Raw genomic sequence first — 26,512 nt, 5'->3', positions numbered from 1 at the left:
TTTAAACTACAGTTTTATCTGGCTCTATTAAACCAGATCATGAATATTCTTATTAGCATCCTGGGTTTCAAACAAGCCGGGAAGTATAGTCCTCTTTCCTTGCTTCTGTCAATAGACAGAAAGAAAGGGAAAGTTGTAGCGTTAGTCTTTTTCCATTGCTTTGCTCTTGTGATTTATTGTCTTTCTGTTCTGGGAATCTCTGAGAAGGGCAGGAAATATCTTAATGAGAACGAATCAACTAATGCTTTTATCTGGCTCAGCATATCAGGTAGATGGAGAAGGAGGAGGTATACAACAAAAGTTTGAAATTCAAAGTCTCAAGTGCAAAAAAAAAAATTTAAAAAATTTCTTCTACTGGAAGAAATAGAATAGCTTAATACATAGCAACTGCACCAATCGGGTCTGGGGAAATCAAAGCCACATTTCTACAGGACTACTGTAATATTTTCTTATGCTAACAGAGAAATTTTTAACCAGACATTTAAAATACAATTGAATGTCACTTCAATGCTTACATGTCTTATGGCAGAGTATTTACTACAGAGGCTGAATTCTCTGAAGTGTGACCTTTATTTCCTCTCATATCTGAAAGGAATAAATTATATTTATTAAAAAAAAAGTAAACATATCTTTGTATGTGAGTATTTAGATATATAAATTTATGTGAGTATATACTTGCTCATTTTTCTAGCACTAAATTCAAAACTTGCTAACATATGGAAAGGCCTAACAGAAACCACTGTTGTCATCTTTAATGCAAGTTACAAAAGGTTGTCTTTAATTCATTAAAGACAAGCAATGATTCACCTGTGTATAAGCCTTATAAACGCATATATAAGTATGCATTTCTCATAGGCAAAGAGCTGATAGACAGGAAATCTTTGAAAATTTTAAAGATATAGAAGTAGATTTGCAAGTGTATCTGTGGTATTGATAGTGATTTATGTCACAGGTGAGCCTTATGCCAAAGCATAGCCTCACTTCTTGTTTTTCTGTCCATCTTCATTCACCTTCCAAAGACTGTAATCTCCTGTTCCTGATTGTTCCCAGCCTTCAACCACGTGTTGTGATAGCAAATTATTATTTGGTTTTTTTCCCACCGCACACTCATACATCTTCACCCCTCTTCTTTAGTTCGAGTTCATCAGAGGTAGCTACATATGGGCAGGCACTAGCAGAGATTGGGAACTCCTAGTATGAAAGATTAAATGCAGCTTGCTGGAAATAAACATGAATTATTGCTATGATGAACACAGTAATGTAAACTTAGTGTTTGCTTCAAACTTTACAGTGATCAAGGATAGAAAAATATCTGGGACAGATTACCTCAGAATATGCTTTATGTAAAAGAAGGAAAAAAATAGGGAGAGGCTTCTACCTTTTTAGCCACTGTCTGAAATCAGATAGTAAAGTACTGCATTTTAATGCTTTCCTACTTTATCTCTAAGTGACAGTCAATGTTTAAAAAAAGCTGGACTGAAAGCTTTTCAAGAAATCTCTTTTCAAACAGTTATTTACTAATGTTTCCAATAATACTGCATCCTCAGCTTTAGCTGGGCAAGAAGGGGAAAAAGGATGGATGGCAAATAACTGAAATTACGTGCTTTCTAATTACATAATTCTAGGAATTAAAATGATTTGTTATGTTGTGACTTTAAGTCTTTCAGTTCCAATAAACCTGTATAGAAATCCACTTATTCTGAAAGAGATTTGTTACAACAGTGTAGCAGAAGAGTTTATTTTAAGCAAATAAGACACGAAAACCTATCAGGACCCTGAGAGCATGGGACATGATTCAGCAAATCCCTAATTTCTTCAAGAAATGTATCTCTAGGGAGAACAAGCTCCTGAGGACACAAAAAAAAAAAAAAAAAAAAAAATTAAGCAATAGTCACTTCTTCATACCTACTTGAATGCAGGCTTTCTCTCTTCGGTGCTTGTGTTTCTTCAGTACTTTCCTTATACCATCTGAAGTGCTTCATAGCCTCATGAACTTGGTGTGTGTGGATACTGGCACAGCCATTCTGCAGAACACTCTTTTTTGCATTTAAAACAAGCTGGTCTTCAGAGAATAATTCCAGATCCCCAAAAGAAGTTTGTCAGAGGTTTGGGTGCCTTGCTGTACATGAAGCGTCTGTCTCTGTTGGGCAAAATTAACCCTGTGCTTTATATTTCATAGAACATAGAACTGGAGTCTTTACAATCACTAAGTCTTGATCTGGTAATGCAAATGAGGATTAAATACATGAGGTAAAAGATAGTCAATCAGTCATTAAGTATAGGTTTAGTGGGCTTCTGGTTCTCAATAAATTTTTTTGCAGTTATCTTCTAAAGCTTTTGGAACGTTAAAGAATATATTAACACATTTTTTTATACTGTCTTCTCCAACGGATGAGTCATACAGATGGAACCTTTACAGTTTAGTTTTTTAACACTGCAGACAACCCCAGGGTTTGTCCTGTGATATTTTCCAAGCTACATATTCTTATTTGATGCCCAAAGCTGTAGGAGAAAGTCCAGTAGAATTTCAGGGCTGATTCTCTATCTCACACCCACTTCGACAGATAACCAGTTTTCATTAGATCACTGAAATGTTTACCACTAACTCTTGGTCTAGTCTCTGCCATGTTTCAAGTCACTCTCCTGAATCCACACTTAGTTTTCTGGGCAATAGCCTAGTACAGAAATCCAGAAGACTGAAAGCATCTAAAATACTAGGAATTATCTTGTTCTAAGAAACAACATGTTATTCTAAGACTACCATCAGAAATAGCTGTTTTCTTGTCCATGTAACTCAGTGAGCAGAGGGTATGCAAAGCATTCACAGCACTAACGTATGTAAAATGTATTTATAAGTATCTCCTCTAGAACCATTCTGGAAAATTTGTTGAAAAAGTGTTGAAATGGGTTTGGAGATTAGGCTTGTGGTTTTCTCTGAAGTGGGGGCGCTTTTTAATAAGGGGTCCAAAATGCTAATTTTCAGACAATTTATTAATTGCAAGGCATTTTGATTCAGTGAGACTGGATTCACAACTACAAAAAAAAAATATAGGTGAAAGGGAGAGATCAAGATCAGTGGCTGAAGGAAGGAATGTACAAGGGCAAACTTATTCCTTTTTAATTTATTTCTGTCATTCTAGATTGAATTTTTTAGGCGTTCATAAGCATTATAAGGTTTTTCATTTTCATTTCTCACTGCAGTAAGGGAAATTTAGCCTTTTAAATAACATGTCAATTACAAAATTTGTTTTAAAAAACTTGGCTGTTCTTCTAATAACAGTAGCGGTTAAATCACTTGTGGATAGAATCATTAATATTTCAGTTACTCCTTAAAAGAGATTAGACTGTGAAAACAGGGTATTTTTAGTTTTTGCAAGCTGATTTATAGTAAGTGAAAGAAACATTTTGCAAGATTTTAAAAAGTTTACCTAAAGGCAGTGTTCTTCTAAATTTATAATCTTCCCCATATCAAAACACCACTACATACAACTTGACATATTCCTAGTAGAAACTATTATCATAAAAATTCATAGTGTTAAATGATATGTGCCTATAATTAACTCTCTTGTGACATGAAGAATATTTAAAATATCAAGAAAAACTGCTTTTGACAAGGACCTTATTTTGTCTTTCAAAACTATTACCACTCTGATCAGAGATTATCTTCATAGAATCACAGAATGGTTTGGGTTGCATGGGACCTTAAAGATCATCTAGTTCCAACCGCCCTGCCACAGGCAAGGACACCTTCCACTAGAATAGGGTGCTCAAAGTCCTGCCAGCCTGGCCTTGAACGCTTCAATGAATGCGGCAACCACAACTTATCTGTACAACCCTTTCAAAGCCTTACTATCCTCACAGTAAAGAACTTCTTCCTTACGTGTAATCTAAATCTATCCTCTTTGCGTTTAAAGCCATTCCTACTTGTCCTATCACTACATGCCCTTGTAAAAAGTCCCTCTCCAGCTTTCTTGAAGGCCCCCTTTAGGTACTGGCAGGCTGCTATATAAGGTCTCCCCAGAGCCTTGTCTTCTCTGGGCTGAACAAGCCAAATTCTTTCAGCCTGTCTTCATAGGAGACGTGCTCTATCCCTCTGATCATCTTCACAGCCTCCTCTGGACTCACTGCAACAGATCCACATACTTCTTATTTTGTGAGCACCAGAGCTGAATGCAGTACACCAGCTGTGGTCTCATGAGAGCAGAGTGGGAGAATTACCTCCCTCGACCTGCTGGTCATGCTCCTTTTAATGCAGGCCAGGACACAGTTGGCTTTCTGGGTTGTAAGTAGACACTGCCAGCTCATGTTGAGCTTCTTGCTAACCAACATCCGCAGGTCCTCCTCTGTGCTGCTTTCTACCCAGTCTTTGCCCAGCCTGTATTTGTGCTCAAGATTGCCCCGATCCAGGTACAGGACCTTGCACTTCACATTGTTGAACTTCATGAGGTTTGTACTGGCCCACCTGTCAAGGTCCCTCCTTCCCCTCACTATGTGTCAACCACACCACAGAGCTTGGTGTCATTGGCAGACTTGTCCGTGTTGCTGACAAAGATGTTAAACAGTGCCAGTCCTTGTACTGACCCCTGAGGAATGCTCAAAGCTTTTTATAGGGCTTTGAGCAAATCACATGCATACTTCCTTCCTCAAAATAAAATGGGCTTCACAAAAATCATGCTGTGCCACCCAGCATATTCAGCAGATTTGTTATATTCTTTTAGCAAGTATTATTTCACAGGTATGTATTTGAACGACTAGATTTGTGCATGGAAGAGATTTAATATAAAATGCTAAAAAAAAAAAACCCAAATCAGATGTACTGATAGCCTATTGCAACTGTTTGCCATCACATTTTTATTACAAGCAATTTTTAAAGAAGCAGTTAAGTTTAAATATGCTGTCTATTTCACGAGATAAATTTTCAACATGTCTGAATTGTTTTACAGCTTGCTAAAAAAGATGGATTTTGAATATGAACTCTGTTCTGTGTGAGATATAGTCTGAACAACTGTGAACATTTCAAAATTAATCCATTCCAAATTCTCTGTTACTTCCCTCTCCTCATTAACAGTTTTAAGTCTTGTTTCAGAACCACACAGATATCTTGACAAGTTTTAAAAAAAGAAGTCAGTGCTTGAGAAAGAATATTTTTATTCTTGTTAAAATTGTCTTGCTAAGTAAATATTGATCAGATGCTGCAAAACCCTGCAGATGAATTAATTGCATTTGAGGAGGAGAGAGGAGCTAAAAACTGCTGCAGGGTACTGTTAACTTATATGACTGTGATGGGAAAAATAGGCATGCACTGTAATTTGAGCTGGGATTCTGGTATAAAAAAGAGGAGGTTTGAGCAAAGTCCTTTCAACCTATGAAATTTTCTCTCCCTCTTGCAGGGTTATTGATTAGGCCCACTTCAGCTGCAGATGAAGTCTGCAGGGAGAGAGAGCAGATCTTCAGTCTGCCTCTACAGACCTGTTAACATCATTAGGTCTGGTTAGAGCCATAGCTTCTCAGCAGTTGTGCTGGTAGAGCTGTGTGAGACCTTGTGCACTTTCTTTGGTCTTCTTAGCTCTGTGCTTCCACATTTCAAAAGTATTGAAATGCTTATCAAATCTCTAGCCATATCACATGCAGTTTTGCCACATCAGATAGACAGTTTTCAGTATGAGGTTTTAGCTATGCTTGGCTGGGATTGCTACCCTTGGCTTCCAGAAGAGGATGGTTAAATGTTTGTTCTCCCTGAAACAGGGAGAGCGTCTGACTCTTTCCACAGAGTTTGGTGAAGGGGGATGGTTCTAGAGTCATTGGGATAGAGGGATTAAGCAGCCTTGTAATCCTAGCTCATGGAGAGATTCATGCTGTGTCTGACCAGCAGCCAGTTCAGATGGGCTGCCCACACAGGCCGAGATCTGAAGTGATAGAGAAATAAAGAGCCGGGGCTGTGTGTACATGTAATATTTAATTATGTTAATCTCAAGAGATTTCATGTGATGACATCAGGTACAAGATGCACAATGATTAGTTTCTAAAACAGTAATTTTTTACAGACCTACTTATTTATCCTCCAGTCATCTTGATGTAAGCGTTTATAATCACAGTTTCCTATGTGCTATGAAACTTAGCACAAAATGTTTTGCCAGTTCCATGTCTATGTAGTTCTGCCTGCATCCATGCCACTTTTTCATTCTTCTGTGTGTAATTTTGGTTCCACAGCTTTTTAAAGGACAGAATTCTCAGCTGCTGAAGTTTGCATTGCATGCTAAGGTAGTCTTCCTGAGAGTCTTCCATTCAAGGTCATGTGCAGGCTCTCTGTAGGTGGTCTTCAAATATCTTGGAAAGTTTTCAGGTTCGTTAGCAAAATCCAGGGTTCATATTTCTAAGGCAGGAGTATGTTGGCATTCATCACCATAGGCTTTGGAGAAATTCGGAACTGCTGAGTGCTAAAAGGATTTTCTCTATCTCTTCCAAATAGATGTTGTTAAATTCAGAAGCTGATTATATAAATTATAGTGCAAAACTAATCTACAGCTTAATATTGAGTTACAGACAAGCAAATCAGCTTTGATTAAACACAACAGCATGAATTTCAGACATCTGTTATGTCTACCAAGAAATTAATATATTTTTTTTTATTCCCACTGGTGCACTTTTTTCAAAATAAAGCATTCAATTTTGTCTTTGAATGAACGTAAGATGTTCATAATCTGATTTTTTCTTTACCTCAATATTTGTTTCGAACATGCTGAGGAAAATGTATTACATTCCTACTGGATTTGAAGGATGCATTTCTTTCTGGTTTCCTGAGCTGTTTTGGTTTTAATTTGTTAATGCTGGCCAAGCTGAAACATCTTATTTGCTGGTTGGTTGTCTCTGTGTAATGCAAATTGTATTAAAAAGGATTCAGAACTTCATTAGGAAAATCCTGCTTGTTTGCTTACTGCAAAAGACAGACAAATAGCAGTAGAAAAGTGCTTCAGCTGTACTAGTCTACACCACAAAATAGTTGTAACACCTAATGAGTAACATATTTACACTGATGTCTGGGTAGGTATGCACATTTCTCTCTTGTCTATGCCTGTCTCTGTATCAAAATAATTCAGTCTTTGAAGTTGTTCTGTAGCTGTTTAAGCTTTTATAGTTTTAATATTACAGTTTTTTCCTATGCTATATCTTCCCATATTTAAAGTCATTCCCTAATTTCTTAGTAACGTTTGAATCATCTGGAAAGCTCAGTAACGTAGTGTCAACAGTAAGAGAAAGCCTATGCTAAAGACAATTGTCAAATATCTAAGTAAAAAAAAGAAGATATAGCCTTCCAATCATAATTTCTTATGAGCTGTTCTCTTCTTGCCACCTTCCTTTGAAATTCTATTGTGCAGCCTTGGAATCATCAGCAGTGGTCCAACACTGATGACCATCATCTCTGTGCTGCATTCAGCTACTGGCTGTTTTCTCTTTTTGGCCAACCTGCTCTAAATTTTAAAGGATGAATTGACTTTCCTGTAACCTATTCCAAGTTTGTGTGGAATCTTGACATTTTCAAGATTTGTGGGGTTCTTTCTATTCTTTCTTCAATTTTCTGAAATGCATATTGTTATTACCCACTATGTTCTGAGAAATACAACTGGAGATAGCTATTCCTCTCAGGTTTGATAGTGATTGTATTTCGTAGTTCTTTACTGACAGTGGCAACTCAATACAATAATCATCTACCTGCTAAAAAAGAACAAAATCAGGAATGTTTTTCCAGGAATTTCATCTGTCTGTAATCTTTATGCATAACTAGCTTTCTTTTTAAAGAAATACTCTTCCTATTGGGTTCATGCGTGTCCTAAATTCTGTGATCAACACCTAATAAATAAAGACACAGCATCAGATTAGCTCCAAAGAAGGATTAGTACTAGGATTAGTACTAGGGAAAATGTCTGCAGTAAGTAATTGCTTGTAATTATAAAAAAAGAAACTAGTCTAAAACCTGGTACTCATGGAAATTGGAAAGTTCTAGAGATCAGACTTGTGACAATCTGAACATGAGACCTGAATAATCCACAGGAATCAATAAATTGTTTTGTCAAGAAAGACGTGGAACAAAAATGTGAGTAAACATTGGATATCACAGAAAATATTCATAAATTCTTCAGAAATTCCTCCAAGACAAATACATTAAGCTTATTTTCACAGTTGTAGAAGCATTTAGCATGTATTACAAGTTTTGGACTAATTTGAAGTGGTTTTGAGCCATCATACCTTTCTCACCCTGATTCTGTTGAAGAAATGTGGGATGTTGTTTGGGAAAATAAATGGATTAGATAGACTCAAAGTACCTTTTTACCTTTCATAATCACCGGAAATTAATATGTTCTTACATATTAAATATGTTCTCCCCTTATAGGAGTTAAAAAGTACAGGATATTTATAACTTTTACCATCAAGTTTTACATGCGCTCTGACTAAACTCCTGAAAGCAATCATTTTTTGTCTCACTGCATTAGCTTGTTTTTGTTGAAGAAGCATCTCATGGGTGTCCTTGAACCAGCAGTCAGCAACATAGCCCTTACTGACTGCACAGTACTAAAAGAGCTTCTTCAATTCTTTATTTTAAATAGCGTTTATACAGCACAATATACAACTTGTTTTCAGTTATCTGAAACACTGTAATCCCCAAGGCTGCATCCATGTACATTTTTTATCACTTTAAGACCCAGCATGTCAGTGTTTTCTGATTGCCTTATTTTTAAGCTAAATTCAGCAAGAAATGTTCCCTGAAGATCTAAATTGTTCAGAAAGGTATTGCTGTGTTATGAGAACCAAGCATCCCTTCTTACCCACGTGGTGCTGTTTCATTTCATGTCAGTGCTTTTTTTTGGCTATACTTCTTATTTTTAAAATATATAAAGTTTAATATCTAGTATAAAAAGATCTTTATTTCTCTGCTCCCATTTCTTTACATTATATGTGTTGCACACGCCAGCCCCTTTCTCCCATCTAGAGGAACAAAGTTCTTTGTAAATGTAAAAGTTATTGTCTCATGTAGAAAAGCAGGGTTCAATTCCTGAGTCAGGGAGTGACTTTCCTGGGAACATCTGCCCACCTGAGGTTGCTCTCCGTAGCCCAGCACCACAGAGCCATACAGCAGACAACACTGGTCTGCTGGCTCACAATCATGTGTGTCCTCATTACACACGTTTTAGATTTTTCATTAAATGAGAATGAAGATGGTTTGGACTCATAATTTGCAGATTGTGTTTGTAGCCATATGAGCTGTTTCTACACTTCAGGGAGGATTTACTTATTGTTATCATTCTCATGCTGGCTTTCAAAGCAACCATAGGTATTTGGGAGCTGGCCAGTGTGATGGCATTGTTGCAAATCTGCTGAGTTTCACAGCTTTAAATCACTGTAACTGAAAAAGAAATCTAGAGATTAATATTTTCCTTTCTACAGAAAAAAAATATCCTTAAGGCTATGCAGTGGACAGAACAAACTTATCATTACTATGTACTGAGCCATGATATAGCAAGAATGTCCTGAAGCTTTGAGAAATAGTTCTAGAAATGCATCACCAGATATTATATTAGAAAGCACACATTATAATATTCATTACAGTAGTAGAATGTGAACTGCATGTTATTGTAAAAGAAAATCCAATTTGCTGCCTACTGCCTTCAATTTGGTTGTGAGAAGTACTCAATCTTTTGCTATATTTTGCTTTGTACATTTATCTTCTTGGGCATATTCTGTAATGTCTGCTTAGGGCAAAAACAATAATCTTTTCATTTAATTTAGAGAAAAAGCTCATGTATTCTCTATGCTTACTAGGTACAACAATGTGAAAACAAATCCCAGTTGCTAAAGATCCATTTGACAGTATGAAATAGATTCTGACTTTTTAATTTAGGCATAAAACTGCACAGGGCATATAAGGAATGCAGATTTACTGAGCTGTACCATTTATTTATGAGTGGTTGCAAGGGAGTGATCTGCAAAAGCCCACGCTATTTTACCAGTGATGGATGAACTTAAGAGGATTTAAAAAAACGTTGTATTTGACCCTTTCAGAGCAACTATGGAAAGTATCAAGTTTATGTGGCTTTGTTAAAAATCTGAGAACTTGAATTCATGTTAATTTCTGTAATGAGTATTTCCTCAAAGTAGAACATAGTTTTAATTAAATTGAAGTTTGCTACTTCATAATTTAGCTCACTGCAAACTATGGGATGGAGGGAGGGAGGGAAGGGAGAATTTCAGTAGTAATTCAACCAAATCTTAGCACTTCTGCTGGATTGTGCTTGAAACAATACTGTGTGATCAAAGGGAAAATATTCTTGCCAAAATAGTTTTATATCTGAGATTTAGTTTATTTTCTGTTCTTTCTAAATAATAACCTGAATTTGTCCAATAGTCTTTGTTCAGAAATGTCAACAAAAATATTTTATCTTTCTCATGGTAACTTGAAGGGTGGTAAAAAAGCATCTGTAGTTTTCTTATTACCTATTCCTCAGGTGCAAGTGTGATTTTTGGATAAGCTCAGTTTTCCTAAAACGTAAACACCAGCAGTGCCCTACTGCCCAAGACACGTGTCTCAGATTTTAGGAAGTAAACTTGTAAAAATTTTTGTTGTACACCTCACAGAATCCCGTAAGCCGACCACACTGACCTAGGAAACCGTTTTTTAGCCCAATCCATCCACCTCCTTCCAGAAAAAAACAAACAAACAAACAAACAAAAAAAAACACAAAAAATTCAAAGTTTGTTCTTTAAAATACTGTTCAACCTGATGTCTTATTCCTTCAAGCAGCATGCAACAGCACCTTTCCTGTCCTCTCATTTATAATGTGGTATAGCTGAAGGGAGCCCAAGTTAGACTCGTTATATGTTCCTGGGATAAACATGAGGCTGAATACTGGGACTATACCATGCCCTTATGTATTAGGGATTGTTTCCAGTGATGGCTGAATAATTCTATTTATTTTTTATCTCCTCGAACTTGAAGGAGGCACCAAAGCTTCAAGCAAAAGCAGCCATAGCCACATACAGAAATTTATTTTATTCTTCAGAACCAAATACTGCATTCCTGGCTCAGTTTAACTCCTATTGATTTCAAATATAATTTGTCTGAGCCGATCTGTATGATTTAACCATGGGGGAACTTGTCTGCAAGATATCAGACTTCTGATTTACTTGATATAAACATCTGATCTGTTTCATGCACTTGTGAGCAATTTATTTATTCTTATCAAGGCGTTCAGTCACTGTGGAGATAAGTGTGATTTTAGGAACTGTGGTGTCACATATGTTCTGGATCTCTGCTTTCAGTCAGTACATTTGCAACCAATTGTAAGTAACTTCTGCGTGACCTGAAGATGCCCCAAGGGCTGAGATGTAGCCAGCAAGTACAGAATTGCAATTCTGCAAATCCCACTAGCTTGCTGCATTACCAGAGTTTCCCAGGACTGTTTTTGGCATAAGAGTTTCTTCAGACTCTCAGCATATTGTTTATTGATCTGTCCAAAGCTGCTTCAGTTGTGGCAGGGATGAACATCTTGTGACTGAAGCCTGATCTGGATTATCCAGGAAAAAAAAATCCAGGTTAAAAATACAGGTTTTCTGTCACTTAAATCACTGAAAGGCTCAAAATTTAGAAGTCAGAAAAACATGCAGTGCTGCCTTCTGGCCCTCTTCCCTTCACTCGCATCCTTACAAAAAACCTTCCTTGAATGTGCTGGCATCTGTGAGTTCCTCTTGTGTTCCCAATGATACTGATGTGCCTCTGTGAAAAGGAGTCAAGAATAAGAGTGCCAGAACAAGGGCATGCTACACCAGTGCCTCTGCAGTTACAGACTAAAGAAGGCATTTTTGTACCCATTTGGCCTGAGGAGACCATTAAAGTTTAGAGTTCTGCATGTTCTGAAATTGCTGTAATATTAAGTTACTGTAAAAAAGCATGATTTCTTCTGCTGCTTGGTGTGGTTTAGGTTTGCTGCTTCACTTTGAAGTCTAAATTAGTTCAGTTTCCTAGAAATTATTCAATTTCTTCTTTTTCTTTTTTTTTTTTTTTTTTTGCCATAAAGCTCTCAATTCTTACCCAACCTGGAAATGCACAAGAACTTCAAAACATTTCTTGGTGATTTAGTCTTGTAAGTCTTCATCCTGCATCTGCCAGTTAACAGTCCTGCTGTCATCTGTTGACTTTCATCTCTCTTTGCTCTAAAGCTTTTTGCCACAGAAAGCCTCTCACAGTAATCAATAAGTTTCATATACAGCAATAGTGCCAAGGTAATTAAATAACAGCTCTATTTCAAATCAATTTAAATTCATCTAACTTTCAGAAATGACAGTTTTTACAGTGTAAAACCAGTGAATAAAGGCCTTTTGAATACTTAAATCAATCCCAACTTTGTTTCATCTTAATCTTCAGAAAGCAATTCCTGCAAATGTCAATACTTCACCAGTAGATTAGGTGATGATATCTCTGTATATGTTAGCTTCAGAGATACATTTGTATCAGATCAGTTAAACGAAGGCAATTGTTGCTTTTCAACATATCACAGATAGAAGCAGTTTTCTGGCATGGTGTTTGAGATAAGGCATGTGTTTACTGTAGTTGTTAAGTATTGCTATTGACATAACTAGATTTCTCCTATTGTTTATTGCAAATATGCAGCAGCTGCTATAGGTTTCTCAGCTGATGATGATGATGTTATATGGCTATACAAATGGATATTTTGTACAGTTGGGAAGATGATCTTTTATTGCTTTGTTTTCCCTACAGGCCTGATTTGGACCTGCGCAGTACAAATGCACAGACATAGGTAATCCTCTTTCCTTAATCAAAAGCAGACAGTGGAAAGAAATAATGTAACAATAGGTTACAGAGCAAGTCTCTGACGTAACAGAGGACATAACACTGGAACAGGCTGCCCAGGGGGGTTGTGGAGTCTCCTTCTCTGGAGACATTCAAAACCCACCTGGACGCATTCCTGTGTAACCTCATCTAGGTGTTCCTGCTCCAGCAGGGGGATTGAACTAGATGATCTTTTGAGGTCCCTTCCAATCTCTAACATACTGTGATACTGTGATAACAGAAACCATCTCTACAGAGTCCCATCTAAGTAATGTTATGCAACAGGGCATCTGCAATATACAAAATTGCTTTGTATCTTTTTCATGTCTGAGAGGTTGCTATTATCTGTGTATAAACATCAAATATATGTTTCAGTTCACATTCACAAAGATGTTTGTGATAAAATCACAGCTAATGTATGTTCCTGAATTATGTTTGTTTAGTTACCCCTAGGCATCTACAATTCTGAATATAAAAGTAACTGTCATAAAATTATCAATCTTTATATGTGTCTGGTGATAGTAGTCATCCATGCCAATAGTTTTATATTAATAATAAAGATAAAAGAAAAGAATTAGCAGGTTCCCTTGCTGTATATAGCCAGCTACTCACCTGGATCTGAGGGATCAGGTGATTTGCATTCACAGAAAAATAACAGTCCAAATTACTAAAATTAGTAGAAAATACATAGTATTTGTACCTTGTTGAAAAACTGCACCTGGCAGAGACAGTTAATTAGTCTGGGGTTTGCCCACAACACACTCCTTATGTCCTCAACTGAAACAATTAGCTGGGGTTATAATATGCATTTAACAAGACTCAAAGTTCTCAAATTTAAAATTTTATTTCCAGATAGTATAGTAATTTGCCTGTGCTTTTAGTGAGAATTGAAAACTGTCACAAATTACACTTCTTCACAGGTAAAATTATAGTCACAGTAGGGATTTGAACAACAGCTATCTAAACGTTTACTCAGAATGTCTAGTGGGCTCAGCTCAAACTGCTGCAACTGAGTTAGCAGACAGTGCTGCAGAAGGACTTTATTAGAAGTAATTGACAAACCAAGATTCACTGATAGTACAAAAGTGTTCAGACAAATGCATCTGAGCATGCCTAACCCAGGTCATATTGGCACAGGAGCCAACTGTCTCAAAGCAAAAAAAAGCAGGATGGTAATGAATGATAATTTGTCTGTGTCATGGTATCTTTAATATAAAAGGAAACATACAAAAATGGAAAAAAGGGCAGTTGACTCACACAGGCTATAAAAAAACCTTTAGCATTAAAATCAGCCAGGCTAAATTGCTGAGTTCATTGAGATTTACTAGCAAAAAGAAAAAAAAGAGAAGAGCTTCTATAAATACATTAGATGAAAAAAAAGAACTACAAAATGAGTAAGGCTACCAGTTAATGCTAAACAGTAGCTGCCAGGGAGGAAGCATTCAAATCCCTCCTCTTTCTGTCTTTCCGAAAAGGTTAACAGTGATCAGATACTTATGAGTCTAATAAGACTTTAGGAAACAGCCAAAACATTTATCAAGAACTAACAGTTCCAAACTGATTTGATTTTCTTCTTTGACGGAAAGCTTAGGCTCTAAGGAGAAGCAGTCAATGTGCTGTACTGGAAATCTGGATAAAGCTTAGTATCCTGTTTGCTGACATGTTCATAAGCAATTGATGGAAATATAGGCTGGAGGAAATGTTCCTGATGTGTAGTGGTGCAGTCAATTTGGGAAACTGTAATTGAACAACAATTGCCTATAGGTCTTTCGAGTTCCTGGTGGAAAGTCTTTTGCATTTTAACATATTTCCCCTTTCCTTTCTCCCCTTCTCTTTTCTTTTCCTATTTCTGTTGCCATTGAATGAAATCAGACAAAGTAATTGTGGTTTAAGTATTACTTTCTCTACTTACATTTATTTTTTTTGCCAGTGAGCAAAATTTGCCTGCGGTTTGAGATGTTCAGCACAGTGACCAAAAATGTACAGATGGATTGTGTTCAATTTCTTTCAGGATCAAGGGAGAGAAGAAGAAAACCAGGGTTATGCTACCTTAGTTTATGAGATCTTTGGGGTTTAGGTTTTGGTTTGTTGGGGATTTTTGTTTGGTTGGTTTTAGTTTTGTTTGGGTTTTTTTCTTTGGTTTTGGCTTGGTTTTTTTTTTGGGGGGGAGGGGGGTTGTCTATTAGATCTATTACTCTCCTACTTAAAAATATGATGTAAAGAATTTTGATGGGTTTTTTTTTGTTGGGGTTTTGGGGTTTTTTTACACATTTCTAACAAGCATATTAGAGGAGGCCAGATCAGTGGGGAAAGTAAGTTGAAATTGATTTGTTGTCTCAACAAAATGGGCTGAAGAGAAGCTAATGCACAAATAAGAGAAGCAGGAAGGCTCCTACTAATCTACATGTCACTCAGAAAGCAAATTCTTGTGCAGAAACTTTCCCATTGCGTCAAAAAATTTAACTGCTGAATAACAAAGATTAACATGCCTATGGCCACAAGTAAGCTTGTCATTTTGGTTTTTTTGAGCTTCTTACCTCAGTGATTAATAATTTGTCAAAAGGCTTGAATTCTAAATGCATTAGTAATTAGAGCTCTGCAAAAACAACATTGTAAACAGAATACCCAATGAGCTTTCAGATATGTTCTAAAATACAAAGGAGGAAGGAACAAAGTGATGTAGGACAGAGGGAAAGGGAAAAATCTATGCCAGGAGGCTGAGCCCTGACAGAGATATGGGCTGCTTCTGTCTTTTCCCTCACCAGATTCATAGCTTTCTCAAAAGCATGTTGGAAAGACATGTTATTTGAGGTGTATAAACTGCATCTTTGGAGATAAAAAGTCCAGGTTAGGATTAGGTGGACAGAAGGAATTATCTATTTCACTCAGTTAAAATTACAGGAGCACACTCTGTGTTCATGATTCACAACTGGGATGATCCAATTGCCAAAGACAACAGGCGTTACAACAGTGCATTATATTTCCTACTTCCTTCTCTCCTGTGGCCAGTGAAGTAGCACTGCTGGGAGATCTAGAAAAGCCCGATTCAGATGTTTTAAATGTTCTGTAAATCATCCCAATAAATCATAATCCCAATAATTATTTCAGTATAATATGACTAACAGCAAGATCAAATTCTCTTTCCCCATACTGGAGTGGAGTGATAACTCTCCCTGGAATTTGACCTCTTGTGGTGGATAAGCCAGTGATCATAAATAGCAATTGGAGACCATCACCGTAAATGTCCTTGGTGATGCAGTAAACTGCTAAGATGGAAACAAAAAATTAGATAATATTTTGAATGTGAACAGTTGATGGTCTCTAAATTGGTGCTGTTGATATTTCAGGACTTACTTTTGTATACAAGAAAGTACAAAAGCTGCAGCTTTATTGTTACATCGTGAATTTAGAAGAATCTGCGGGGATAGAATGGAAGTGCTTTTTCCTGAAGCCAACCTATGGCTTAGTAACTGAAAATTCTAAGGGAATACACTCATTATTATCACCATGTTATTACTGTGAAAGCTGTTAGAAGTTATCTCACTAAGATGTTATTGATGGTCTTTCAATTGTGCATTAGAATCATGAGGCTTGAATGAAAATACTAAATTCTCTAAATAAGTTGTAGTTTCATTGTAAAATGCTAACTTAAGAATAGTAGCAATCTATGAAGAATTATAGAACCAGCATCCACTGATACTTAGTGGTTCTGTAAATCAATATTTTTCAACATTTCATTTACCAAATGGTTGTAAAACTTTTCAGGAGGAAAAAAAGACCCCAAACCGACAAACCAACCACAAACAGACACCCAACAGGGCTAATGTTGCTGCAGTGGTTTCCATTTGTAATTGAGGATTAGACTAAGTTTTGGATAATCACTTTTATTTTCCTTTATTTTGGTTGGCCATTAGTTTTCTTGCACAGGAGCACATGCAGCTGTTTCATCCTCTCATTTATTTATTAAAATTTTGGTATATGGCAATTATTTCACAGTCATCTGATCTACTGCAGTTCCTGTGACCATAGGACATGACAAAGGGAAATACTGCTAACACATTAGCTCCTACATCTGGTGCTTTCCTACTTTACATATGAACTCTCAGCACAGATGTGCCATCAGTTAAGCAAAACACCAGTAGCTATTATATTAAGATGGAACAGATAAATAATATGACTGAGCCTCTTTTGGACTCAGCTGAATAAGCATTTCATCTATTCGTGCCTTTTTGTTTCCTTTTTTTGCTTTTCTTTTCCCTCTGTCCTGAGGTATACCTGGTGAAGTAGTCAGTGGCTTTTTTTATTTATTTTATTTTCAAATCAAAGAAATCACAGCTGATGTTTGGTGTCTTGGTCGCTACCTTTCTGAATAACTGCTAGATGTGGGCTAGATTTGAACATTTTACTGAACTCACTTGGCTGCAGAAAAGATGGATGCTGGTTCAGATCCATGCAGTTAATACCTTTTGCTTGGGCTTCTCCAGAGAGCTAAAGCATGTCGTTCCTGATTTTTGCAGAGGCTCCTGTAGTGCTGATTATTCTCCCAGTCTCTGAGAAAGCAGCTGCAATGTGCCACACTGTGAATTTTAAAGATGGTATGGAGTGCCCTCCCTGCTGAGAGGCTCCCGTAGAAATAACTAGACCTCAGTAAAATTACCCACCAGACCTTGATGAAAATGAACAGAGTAGCCAGTTATTAACATGATGATGTCAAGTGTGACATTCTACATCAATGTAGCTGCTATTGCTGCCATCAAGGGAAGATAAGAAGGAAACTTGAGAGAAAATACTGGTTTCCACCTACTTTAGCCTTTATGTCTACACTAGAGAAACAAGGGGTAATGGCTTAAAGCTGAAAGATTAGATATTAGGAAAAAATTCTTCACTATGAGGGTGGTGAGATATTGGAACAGGTTGCCCAGAGAAGCTGTGCTTGCCCCATCCTTGGAAGTGTTCAAGGCCAAGCTGGATGGGGCTTTGAGAAACCTGGTCTAGTAGAAGGTGTCCCAGCCAATGGCAGGAGGGTTGGAACTAAATGATCTTAAGGTCCCTTCCAACCCAAACCATTCTATGATTCTGATTCATATGATTCTATGAAACAAACAAAAACCTGTTAATGATAACCTTGCAGTGTAACATAACTTAAAATGTTGATGTTTCTTTGAAAGGATTGATCCTTGCTGTAGAGTGTAAGAAGCAAAACCAAGCAGCATTAAAGTGCTCATTATTGCTCAGTTGTCTTTCCTCTGGAGGCTTTTGCATGCATGTCTGTGTGTCCACAATTCTTGAACCTGTTGCTTAATTACATGTGTATTTAACAAATAGGAGGATGACTCAGTATCTTGAGTTGTGGTCAATGGCATTAAAATAACTGATCAGATAGAGGAGAGAGGCCCTATCAGTGCCTTCTGTCAGGAAACAGTTGAATTTTGAGATCGATTCTTACTATATATTAGAAAGAGAAACATTTTATAAATACCCCAGCTGTAGGAAGTCAGAGCCAAAAGCAGTTAACTATGTGTCCTGGTTTCAGCTGTGATGGAGTTAATTTTCTTCCTAGCAGCTGGTGCAGTGCTGTGTTTTGGCTTTAATATGAGAATAATGCTTATAACACAACGATGTTTTAGTTGTTGGTAAATAACTTGTTGCTCCAGGACTTCAGTCTCTCATGCTCTGCCAGTGACAAGGGGCATGAGAAGCTGGCAGGGAGCAGAGACAGGACACCTGACCCAAACTAGCCAAAGGGATAGTCCATACCACAGTACATCATGCTTGGTATATAAACCAGGGGGAGAGTTACCTGCAAGGGAGTGATTGCTGCTCAGGTTGGGCTGGCTATTGGCTGAAGGGTGGTAAGCAGTTGTATTGTGCATCACTGGCATTTATTGTTTGGTTTTTGGGTTTTTTTTGGTTTGGGGCTTTTTGGGTTTTTTTTGGGGGGAGGTAATTATTCTTTTTTCCCCCTTTCCCCTTTTAGTTTTATAATCACTCACCACCTTATTTCCCTTATCATGATTAGTGTTAGTATTATATTTTACTTTATTTCAGTTATTAAACTTTCATATCTCAACCCGTGGGTTTTACATTCCCTTGATTCTCCTCCCCATCCCACCCAGGGAGGGAGTAAGGGAGGAGTGAGCTAGTGGCTGCATGATACTGAGCTATTGGCTGGGTTTAAACCATGACACTATGGAACACAAGTCTGAAAGAAACCGGGCTGGGAAAGGGACTTGGTTAAATTTATTTTAGATGTTGGAATCTTCCAATTCTGCTTGTGTCTCAACTGAAGTCAGTTTAGTTTCCATGCTATCTATCACTGAATGTCAGGTAAACAGTTGTGTACTGTCTTTACAAAACTGCATATTTTGAATGGACTTAAAACACTAATTTTTCTCTTTTTTTTTTTTTTTTTAATCCCTGTGACAAATTATTCTAAAGGAATTGCTCAAAAAGAACAAGAAGGTGAGGTATATATTTTGTTACAGTTCACAATTAGGCATGCGCTGTCAATTATGGATAGAGTGTACTAGATCAGTAGCAAGAAAAAATATTCCTAATGCTCAGTCATGTTTCAAGTTACATATACCTTTCTTGCAGCAGTTTTGTGAATAGGTATATATTGTCTTGGAAGAAAGAAGAGCATTAAAACTGAGAATAGCAGAAAGAGATGTGTTGTCATGTTATTTGTAGAGGTTCCTTTTTATACATCCAGTTTGGGATATCTGGTGTGGAAGTTGTAAATATTCATTTGAAGATTACCCCTTCAAAGTGATTTTAGTAGGTAGCTATTTGGCAATTAATGCACAGTTAATTTGACCACTCGTGTGTATACATATGTATGTCCACTAGATTATCACTGGTTTTCCTTGAAATTGTAAGTCCTGGTGGTGATGCTGAGAAAGCATTTGCATTCAGCTCATTCTTGACTAGTTGGACTGCTTATGGAGTAGCATTGAAGCTTTCTTCAAAGGGAAGTAGATGTGACTGAACACCAGGTAGAGCAGATTTCTTGGGAATGTCAGGGCTGCTTCAGAAATTTTTTTTCACAGTAGACTTCCTGGCAAGAGAAAGGGGCACTCATACATCTGGATTTGGTGCAAATAGAAGAGTACCTACTGAACTGGTTAGTAAAGTGCCTTTGAGTTCCTCTAAAAGTATAGTATGCTGAGACTTTAATACCTAACTGGCCAAATCGTTATAAACATATCTTGAATTTCAGTAAGGGGTAATTCAAAGTCCTGCATTCTGTCCTCAAAGAATAAGCAGGGGTTGTTTTCTCTGGAAGATTAGTATATGGAAGGCTATGATAGTTACTTTTTTGTCTTTAAAGGCTGATTTAGCTCTGAAAATAGTCTATATTTGAAATACTGTGTTATGCCAGGCTACCGACTCTTTTGCTTTCCTTGAGTTATCTTTTAACTTTTAAAGCTGCTATCCTATTCCCATCTTGTCTGACTGAAATGTCATCAACTCCATTTTGGTTCATTTCTACCTTCTAGCAGAGGATTTTGATGTACACCCTAAGTATATTTTATATTCATAACCTTAATCAGTTTCTAGGAGGTTCCATCTATCATCACATAAAGTACTCTCTTCATCCAGTGGGGCTACATCATTTTGTTATCATTCTTGAGAATTCTGGGCTTCAGCCATGCCTGTGTTCTTGGAGGTCGTGTAGAGATGGATGGTCATTTCAGCTGTTGCTGTCCTGGCTTTGCCTCAGACTTTAAAATAGGACTAACAGCAACTACATGCATACTGAAAAAGGACTGAAATGGTTTTCAGGCTGATATTTTCCAATCCTGAAATGACTTCTAAGAACCACGAAAGGTAACTTTAAAAAATACTGAAAAGAGTTAATTCTGCTTGTTAGGGGATCTCACTTGTATGGATTTTTTTTTTTTTTTTTCTATAATTGGTAAACTGTGAAAACGTTAACACTCAACAAATACACTGAATAAAAGACTTCATATCTAGGTATAACGAGCATAGTTGTCATCAGGTTCTGCTTTGTATAAACAATTTCACTGTTTCTGATTGAATTACATATTGGCGGATGAAGCAATAATTTTCTCAGGTGATTAAGAATTATTTTGTAAAAAAATTCTCAGCAGTTGAGTTGTATTAATCAAAAGAACTATCATTTTGAGAAAGCTGAACATATGAACTCTTTTTAAGTTTGAATAATCTAGCATTTTTAGTCCTTTCATATGTTCAAGCTTTACAGAAGACTGGAGATTTTTGCATGTAATAAATAGAGTATTAATGGAAAAAATTCTCATCTACCCCTTGAAATGTCATTTCCTCTTTTTTTAGGTGTGTAAGAAGGCTCAGATTTTTACAATTCAAACTTTTTTTTTTTTTTTTGCTGCATTTTTTTTCTTTTTAATCTCCAAAATAAAACATATTGAGACAGGTGCCTAACTGAATTCTGTTTGAAGTGACCCTCAGCTAATTTCAGTTCACTACAAAGTGAAACTCTCTACAGAGTTTAAGGCTAAGATGTGACATCAAAATACAGGGCATAGCAAATAAAAGCAATCTTTGTAAAATCAAATCACTTTAATGATAGATTTTTCAATTGATTTTATTTTTGTATATGTAACATAACCTTATAGGAAGTTGCTTCATGTGAAGTATGGTTTCTCATGAATAAGGTTGACTTAGCACCTGTAGTAAACTCCGTAGGTGAGTGACATAGGTCTGCCATTTTCTTTTCAAAAGGCCTGAAGCCTTGTCTAGAATTTTCTGTTCTTCAGAGTGTTTTCATGTTGCTTAGCATTTGGCTTTGGGTTTGCATTTTCTTGAATTTTTTCGATATGAAAGGAAATAATGGTTTATTTTGTTTACAGAAGCATAAATATTAGAATGAATGGTACGAAGAAGAGCTAAGCGCTGTTCTTTTGCAAGTTGAAAAGACAGGAAAAGAAGGATCTGTATTTAAAAATGTTCCATGTTGTATTGACATTTTTAAGAAAATTAGGAAATTAAATAGAATAAAGTTTTAACAAAATGTTTTCATGAGGATAACATTTCATTTGAAAACTGATTAAATTCATCAAGTAAGTATTTTCAGAACTTTTATGTGCACTGGATTTAGATTTGTGAAATGTTTCATCACTGCTGAACTTTCATTTATCATTTAAAGAAATGTTGATGGAATTTTTTTACTCTGATCTGTGTTGAATAGCTATACATATAGGTGTATTAGAAACACTGAAAAGTGTTTCAGAGACAAAGATGTCACTAGTATACATAGTTTTTATTATTCAGGTAAAAACATGCTTATATTTTAATTCCTAAAGAGTATTAGAAATACTTATATGTGCAGTCACACAGTCACATATTGTGTGTGTTATACTGGCAAGCTTTTTTTATTTTTTTTTTTAATCAAATGTGTCAAATATCCAATACATTTCAGTGGCAGAATACATTTACAACACTGACATTGAGTATTGCTATAAAGCACTGTCCTGGGTTCAGCAGTAGCAGTCAGTTTTTCTCCTTCTTAGTAGCTGTTGCAGCACTGTGTTTTTGACTTTCAGCCTCGGAACAGAGCTGATAACACAGATGTTTAGACTGACCAAGGACTTTGTGAGTCTCATGCTCTGCCAGGGAGGAGGAGGGGCCGGGAGGAAGCAGGGACAGGACGCCTGACCCAAACTAGCCAAAGAGGTATTCCATACCACAGCACGTCATGCCCGGGGATGTAACTGGGAGCTACCCGGAAGGGCACGTCCTCTTTTCGGTCGGGCTCTTTTCCGGCGAGCGGTATCATATTTTCTTCCCTTGTTATTTCTCTTATCATTATTATTATTGGTGGCAGCAGTAGTGATTTGTGTTATACCTGAGTTACTGGACTGTTCTTATCTCAACCCGTGGGAGTTACATTCTTTCGATTCTCCTCCCCATCCCTCTGGGGAGTGGGGGGGGGAAGTAGACTGCGTGGTTCTGATTTACGGCCTGGGCTTAAACCACGACAAGCACTATCTTTTGCATTGACCAGAATTTTTTGACCCAATGACAAAATACAGATCCAGGTACTCCAGGTTACTTAGTGAATTTGCATTGCCTTTTGCTGAATTACACATCGTGAAGAAACTAAGAACACGGTGTCATTCTGAAATCATGCCAGAGCTATTTTCAACACCTTTCAAGAAATATGTTTGTGATGCGCTCTTGCAAGAGTAAGACTCTTACTGTAAGGGTGGTGAGGCACTGGGATGGGTTGCCCAGGGAAGCTGTGAATGCTCCATCCCTGGCGGTGTTCAAGGCCAGCCTGGACAGAGCCTTGGGTGACATGGTTTAGTGTGAGGTGCCCATGGAAGGGGGTTGGAACTAGATGATCTTAAGTTCCTTTCCAACCCTAACTATTCTATGATTCTAAGAGTATTTTTTTGTTTAATTGCATATAATGTATAAGAGACTATGATCCCATTGCTAATTCTAGGTTCTGATATATATACTGGGAAAGAAACGTTTCTGTATTTCAACATATTCATCAGTGAACTTGTGAATGGAATGAGCAGTGATGTGATAGCATTTAATGTTGTTAGTTATTTAAAGTAAAAAGAAGAAGAAGAATTACATAGAATCATAGAATAATGAGGGTTGGAGAGGACCCTAAGATCATCTAGTTCCAAACCCCCTGCCATGAGCAGGGATGCCTCACTGTAGACAATGTCATCCAGCGTTCTGTCCAACCTGGCCTTGAACACTGACAGGGATGGAGCATTTACCACTTCTTTGGGCAATGTGTTCCAGTGCCTCACCATCCTCACAGTAAAGAACTTCTTCCTTACATCTAACCTGAACTTCCCTGTTTAACCTTAAACCCATTACACCTTGTCCTGTTGCAACAGTTGCTGATGAGGAGTCCCTCACCAGCATCCTTGTAGGCCCCCTCAGATACTAGAAGGCTGCTATGAGGTCTACATGCAACTTTCTCTCCTCCAGGCTGAAGTATCTTGTATGACAGAGTGACTGTGAAGTAAAATGGTAGCTGAAATTCAGTGTAAATAAATGTAAAGTGATGCAGAAGAAGAAAATGGTTCGAGCTCCACATATAGAATTATGATATCTGGGCTTATTAATTGTCAATAGCAAGACCTTGGGATTATAATAGGTAGTGATGGTGAAAATTATCAGCTCTGTGTTTGCTGAGTGTCCAGAACAAATCACCTTTTAGGAATTATTAGGGAAAGAATAGAGGAGAAATAGAGAATAAAGAATAGAAAATAAATAAATAAGTAGGTTCTTATGCTTCTGTATAAATACATTGTTCATCCACACTGTGAATGCCGTGTGATTTTCTATTGTCTCTCCCATCTCAGAAGTGATGTATTGGAATTTAAAAGCTTTAAAGAAAGGAAATAAAGAAGATGAAATGGATTACATAGATGAAATGGCTAAGTAAGCTGTAACTTTTTTTTCCGTTGGAAAGGAGAATTTAGAGGGGGATTTTAGGTACATCTGTATTTAGTGTATCATTTTTTTTTAGTCTGAAAATACAAATATATTTAATGTGACATTTGAAACTTCTTCATTTTCTTGTCGTTTATTGTGACTATTTGTGTTTTCTTTATGGAAGCTTGCAATTAAAGGCAAGATAGTTAACTGTGATCTAATTTGAGGACTTCATGTGGTATAAATCCTTCTTCAGCAGAAGTCAGTGATAAAAATCCCACAGAGTTTGGGATATATAAATATATTTCTATGTGATATGAAAATTCATTTAAAATATAGGATTAAATCATGTTCATCAGTCAGGCAACGCTGTTATTTGCTTCAGAAGGACTGCTCATTTGAATATTATCCATACTCAGCAAGTACTTTCAAAGCTTGGATCAATGCCAGGCTTAAAGTTGTCTATTCTTATCTCTCGGAGCCAAAAAAAGGAACAAAAAGAGAGAAAAAATTATAGTAGACATACTTATCAGCTGGTTTAATCAAGTAAACACAATCACTCCACTTCACTGGAAAAGAGGAGAAAACCCTTCTGACCTTGTAAATTAGACAGGTTGGTCTGTTGTATCACAGATAACCTTCTCTTTTCCTTTTCTGAGTGAAAGAACACATTTCTGAAAAGAGGAGAGACACAAGACTGTATTTACTTCAAGAAAGAGAGGACAGACTGTTGGGAGGTGCACTGACTGATCTGAAAGAGAAGGAGCTCTTCTGTTACTCCATCTTACCGGTCCTTTAGTTCATTGCATAATATGGAAGGGCATCAATAGTACCTATGAGAGAACGTTGTGATCCCTCAGGTGACACAATAGGAAGACCAGAATTTGTCCCCAGAGTACATAAAAAGGGGAGTGGAAGCAGAATATTTTCCAATATATTCCAATATTTTCCAATATTCCTTAACTCACTAAAAGTTTTTACGTATTACATGGGAAAAAGTGCATGTAAAAATGCATTCAAAATAAGCTATATAAATTTAATATGCAAGGGGTTTATATATGTATCCCAGTAATGATTTTAAAGAGAAAATTATTGTGGAGGTTAGAAATACTGACAAAACTTTGCCATGGATGCTGTGTAGGGGCACTGCTGGTGACAGGGAAGCCATTAGACACTGAAGCACACACATGTATGTCCCCACACTTTCAGGACCTAAATCTATATTGTCTGGTTCTTTGGCAGAGAATAGTTTATAAGGAATTGTAAGGAGAAATTTTCAAATAAATCCTTTTTCCTTTGTCCTTTAAGCTACACAGAAATATCAAACTGTGTTTTGACCTTATCTACCTGTGTTCATTTTGTTTTACTCTTCTGTGTAATTGAGGTGATAATCTCAGCCCTAAATACCCCACGCATTTCCATCTTTTCAAATTCCTCTCCCTTTTTCCATACCTCAGTTACAGAAGGGTTGTGGTGCAGAGTGTAATTTTAATTCCACTGTACTCTGAATGACCATAGAGCTAGGATAGATGTGCAACTTTACATCATTTTTGTTGTTGCAAATAAACACTGCATGGAAGGCTCCCTCCTCCCTCCATGATTCAGCATTATAGAAATAAAAATGTTTATATCACAGAGTATTTTGCAAGGATTTAGTGAACTACTTGGCAACTGGGAAGCACAAGTGAAGAGGGCAGGAAAGGAGATCTGCACCAAATGAGAGGATAGAAGAAAGATTGGAAAGAAAAAGAGACTAGGAACCTTGCCACTTGATACAACAGAGAAAAAATAATGGTTTCAAATATTCCTTTAGCTACCAAACTATTTACTTAAAATATTGCTTAGAGGAAAAGTAATTTTTAACACCTACAGATGATCCAAGATGAAGTATGTTTTCTACTTTTTACACTAATCCCAAAGTAAGTTCTTCTAACAAATTCATCTCTTTTAAGCCCTTAGTCTACTTAGTCTACCATAATCACTGGGTCTGTCTTTCAATATATTACAGGCTAAGTACTGCTGGTATCAGTGTTAAAACATCTAGATAGAAATTAAGAATTTAAAATTCCAAGTTATTCCTTTTGATAGAATATTTCAAAAAATTATTTACCCTTCCAGTTAAAAAATTGTATCTTTTTCTAGCTGGAACTTCAACTTCCAGACTTTTTCTCTCCTTTTTTATATACTTTTTCATAGCTCTCTCTCTTTTCTCTCTCAAAAATTAACCAAATTAACATGAAAAATAGGTTATGATAACTGAATTCC

This window comes from Psittacula echo (genome assembly GCF_963264785.1).
Source record: "Psittacula echo genome assembly, chromosome: 7".
NCBI classification, from domain to species: domain Eukaryota; kingdom Metazoa; phylum Chordata; class Aves; order Psittaciformes; family Psittacidae; genus Psittacula; species Psittacula echo.
Note: the sequence above shows the minus strand (reverse complement) of the source record.